This window comes from Chenopodium album, chromosome 7 (assembly GCF_948465745.1).
Source record: "Chenopodium album chromosome 7, dcCheAlbu1.1, whole genome shotgun sequence".
Classification (NCBI taxonomy): domain Eukaryota; kingdom Viridiplantae; phylum Streptophyta; class Magnoliopsida; order Caryophyllales; family Amaranthaceae; genus Chenopodium; species Chenopodium album.
Window position 1 is genome coordinate 61,967,961 of NC_137840.1, and position 5,271 is coordinate 61,973,231.

The window sequence follows — 5,271 nt, forward strand, 5'->3', positions numbered from 1 at the left end:
AATAGTTGGAAATTACCAAGTATAGGTGAAGAGATAGTATCATCTATCTTTTCATTGATATTTCTCTCATCGTTGTTCTTTTCTCTTTCTCCTTCATTTGATGGCAAATCTTCATAATAATTACAAAACACAATTTTAGAACTTAACTATATCATAAAGATTTGAGTTGGAACATAAACACTTGATTTAAGAGCATAATTTAGAACATAGGTATAATTTAGAAATTAAACATGTAATTACCATGTCCCAATGACTTTGGTGACTTTTCAACATTAAATTTCTTCCATGCAATGTTCATCAACATATCCAATTCTTCTATGAATGCCGGTTCATCGAAGAAATGTTGATCTTGACTAAGTATGGAAGGACTTTTTGTCTGTTGCTTTTCTTCTTCTTGATTTACCAATGGCTATATATAAGAATACATAAGTTAGAATCCAATAAGACATTTATATATGTTGAACTATTATAAATATAAAAATTACACTTTAGAACATAGTCTGAAAATAGTTTAGAACATGATTATTATACCTTTGTGGTATACTTGCACCAAATGTTGTCTATAAGATGATGCATTTTCCCCGTTGTTTCTTCCTCAACAAAGATATCCTTTGCTTGTTCCAACATGCTATACATCTCTTTTACATTCGATGCAAGACTTTTTGCCAAATTTCCAAATTTGCTTAAAAAATCCTAAGAATTTAGAACATAAAATAATGAATATTTAAAATATTATAAGAATAAGTAAATAAATTAATAAAAAAAAATATTAAAACATTATACCATCATATCATTTGGAGACGTGATAGAATCACATGTCATTGATTGGTTTTCCACAACTTTCTCTTTTCCTTTGTCTTTCCCTTGCTTTTTTATTACTTTCTTCTCCCCTTGTTTTTCTCTAATTGTCAAGGGTTGCTCTTTCTTCTTGCCTTTGTCATTCTCTTGCCTTTTTTCCAATCCCTTTTTAAATTTACATTATAAATTTTAGAATACATGCATAAATATATTGTATAGATAAATATAAAACGATAATAAACTTTAGAACATATATTACAAAATTTAGAACATATAGTATAAACTTTAGAACATAAGCATATACAAAAATCATACCACATTCAATTTCATTCTTTCTAGTACTTTTCCTTTTCCAAATCCAAGGTCTTTCTCAAACTTCAATCTTGTATGGAACCTTTCTTGGTTCCACAATGATATTAATGGAACTTGACGTGGTATCTCTAACCCCTTCCTTTGTACCCGATCAAAATAGGATACCTAAAAGAACATCATTAGAAATACTTTAGAATATTGATATGTAAAGTAGAACATAGATATATAATTTAGAACATCATTAGAACTTACCATAAGAAAGATTAAAGGACCCGTAAAGAAAGATTCTCCATCTAACCATTTCTTAGTAGTTTCCATCAAGTGCTCCTTAACAAATTTGCACCAATTCAACTTAACTATATTCTTTGTATCCTTGCAACTATACAAAAACTTAATGTATAGTTGCTTGTTATTAGTTGAACGGATGCAACTATTAACCACACAAACCAAAAAATTCCAAATGAATTCATCCGAAACTTGTTTTTGTTCTTTATCTACCTCCTTCACCTTTTGAATCCTACTAATCAATTGTGCATTTGTTGGAGCACCCTGTAAGTAATTTAGAACATGGATAGGTAATTTAGAATATAATAAAAAATACTTTAGAACATAAGCAAAAATACTTTAGAACATAATCAGAATAACTTTAGAACATAAGCAAAAATACTTAGAACATAATGGAAAACTTTAGAACATAATAGAAATACTTTAGAACATAATAGAAAATACTTTATAATCAAAAGTACTTTAAAAGATTGACATGTAATATAAATAATTTCAAACATAATAGAAAATCATAGAACATAATAGAAATACTTTAGAACATAAGGGAAAACTTTAGAACATAAGGAAAAAATATAATAGAACATAATTGAAAACTTTAGAACAAAATATAAAACTTTAGGACATAATAGAAATAGTTTAGAACATAATGCAAAACTTTAGAACATAAGAGAAAAATATAATAGAACATAATAGAAAACTTTAGAACATATGGGAAAAATATAATAGAACATAATAGAAAATCTTAAAACATAATAAAAAATACTTTAGAACATTATTAAAATAAATTAGAACATAAGCCAAATAACAAGTTTAGAATACAAGTACACATAAAAATATTCATACCACTTTAAGGTTAAAGTTTTTTCTCCATTTTTGCATAAAATTTGCACATTCATTCTTGTTTTCTATTGTATCAAGAATTGCTATATCTCCTATTGGCAATCCATATGTCATGTGAACATCAATTTCATCAAAGAGTATTTCTTCTTCTCTCCCCGGTAGCATCAAGCAACATCTCTTGGGATCAAAATTCGAAAGAAGTTGTTGTGTCAACCTAGATTTAAATTAAAGGTTTAGAATACAAAATACATATAGATTAGAATTTAAATAAAAATAAAAATTAACATGATAATTAAAATTTAGAACATTAATTAGAATTTTATAAGAATTAGAACATAATAGATGATAATAGAACATAATAGATGATAATAGAACATAATAGAAATCTTTAGAACATAAGGGAAAACTTTAGAACATATTAGAAATACTTAAGAACATAAGGGAAAACTTTCGAACATAATAGAAATACTTTAGAACATAATGGAAAACTTTAGAACATATATCATGTGAACATATGGATAGAAAACTTTAGAACATAATGGAAAACTTTAGAACATATGAGAAAACTTTAGAACACTAGTGCTTACCAAGAATCCACATAATGTGGTGCATCCAAGTTCAAAAAAGCACCAAATCCAATTTTTTGAATAGCTTGTTTATGCTTATCAGAGAGATTTACCAACACTTGTTTCATCAATTCCTTAGCGGTAACTCTTTGATAAACCGATCTCTTATTTTTTTCCACTTTGATTATTTTCACATCCTCATCATCCTTTTCTTTTTCAATCTTTCTTTTCTTATTTTTCTGATTTTTTTTCACATCCTCATCATCATTTTCATCATCATCATCATCTTCTTCTTCCTTTGCTTTCATTTTTCTAGTTGGTTGAATCCTTGATGAAAGCTTGGCACTTTTTTTTCGTTTCTGACTTTGCACATGTTTCTCAAATTCAGCTTTGTCAATTACTTCCGCATCATTTTCAACAATTTTCCTTTAAAATCAAATATAAATGGTTTAGAACATATATGATAATCTTTAGAACTTGATAGAAAACTTTATATCATAATAGTTACTCTTAGAACATAATAGAAATACTTTAGAACATAAGGGAAAAATATAATAATACATAATAGAAAATTTTATATCATAATAGAAATACTTTAGAACATAATAGAATAACATAATAAAAATACTTTAGAACATAAGGGAAAAATATAATAGAATATAATTGAAAACTTTAGAACATAAGAGAAAACTTTAGAACATAAGGGGAAAATGTAATAGAACATAATAGAAAACTTTAGAACATAAGGAAATATTTTAGAACATATGGATAGAAAATATTAGAACATAATAGAAATACTTTAGAACATAAGGGAAAACTTTAGAACATAAGTAAAAAATATAATAAAACATAATAGAAAACTTTAGAACATATGGGAAAACTTTAGAACATATGGGAAAACTTTAGAACATAATAGAAATAATTTAAAACATAGTAGAAAACTTTAGATCATTATAAAAATACTTTAGAACATAATAAAAAATTATAGAACATAATAAAAATACTTTAAAACATAAGAGAAAACTTTAGAACATAAGGGAAAAATACTTTAGAACATAAGGGAAAACTTTAATTACCTTTTTCTTCCATAAGTAATTTTTTCATCCGGTATAATAGTAATTTCTTCTTCTTTATTTTGGCTTTCCATTTTGCTGAAATTTTATAAAATAAAAAACATTAGTAACATTCCTACATTAGTAATATATTTTAAACATAAGAATAGTTTAGAACATGCTGAAAATAGTTTCTCACTATGCATGTACACATTCAAACAATAAAAATCATTTGTATAAATAATCATATCCAATTAAAAGCATGCTTCATTTAAGTTTACCTAGATTACAATTGTTGTAATGAAGAAGAGAGAATCTCAAACAAGAACATCTCATGAAATTAGCGTTGTATGTTTGTACCCAGTGTTCCAAACAGTGTAACTAAGCAATAGTGTATTGACATTTTAGAGATATTAGCAATATTCAGTTGAGCTTGTGTTAATATTATCTAAACAATTAATTAGAAAGTATTATGAAATGGAGTACTATTTTGCAAGAGACTAAACCAAATTCTCTTGGCTATAGGGTATCATGTCAAATCAAAGAATCATTCTCTTGGCTATACTCAACTATAACCACTGCTTAACCCAGCATCACTCTTACTCTGGAAAACATTTATTAAAACAATCCATTCAAAGGTACATACACACAATCACTGCCTCTTAGAATAAGTAGTCACTAACTCCTCCACCAACATGTACCAATGAAGAACTGACCAACTCGAAAACCCCAGTTCCCACACAATAAATCATCACCACTGATGTTACAACACATCAAAGAATGGCACATAACATCTCACTTAGCTATGAAAAATGACGCAATTTCTAAGATCATTTCTTCAAAGCACCTCCAAACAGTAGCCACCCTACCCATGTATAAATTTCAAAAAAAAAAAATAATAATAAAACTCAAATTGCAACCAAATAGCAAGTCAAGTTCATGGTATATGCAAATTCGAAACCACACAACGAGTTCGATAGGACATGAATTACAAACCACTAGGATCATACTTACTCAACAATAAAAGTTCAGTAACAAGTAATAACCAGTGCGTTCAAACTATAAACCTATAGGCGGCTGGTGTCCAACACGAGTACCAGAGTCTGGGTAACATAGCCTAAGGCGGCATTACTATAGTAGCAGCTTAATCTTAAATTCTGGAATTCAGTCAGCAATAACTCAATCATCCAACTAGCATTATAAATAAACCTCACTATTAATCTCATACACGCAAATCCGTGTAAATAGATAATCAAAAGCTACCTTTTCATGGATTGCATAATTACTTCAAAACTAAATGATCACAAAGAAACATGAGTAAATTATACGGAGTATGATCACAAAGAACACGCAGTTTAAACCCAAGAAAACATCCAATTTTATTTATTAGTACCAACTTCGAAAGCTGATCACATTTC

At 27.6% G+C, this 5,271-nt stretch overlaps 1 long non-coding RNA gene across 1 annotated transcript; it reads right to left on the minus strand.

Annotated features, from left to right (window-relative positions):
• Window positions 1-800: 800 nt before the first annotated feature.
• On the minus strand, window positions 801-1,660 carry LOC145638037 (uncharacterized). Its single transcript, XR_014114594.1, has 3 exons — window positions 1,363-1,660; window positions 1,114-1,275; window positions 801-963 (listed from the first exon to the last, which is right to left on the minus strand). It is a non-coding gene; the product is annotated as an uncharacterized LOC145638037 (long non-coding RNA).
• Between the last annotated feature and the right edge of the window lie 3,611 nt (window positions 1,661-5,271).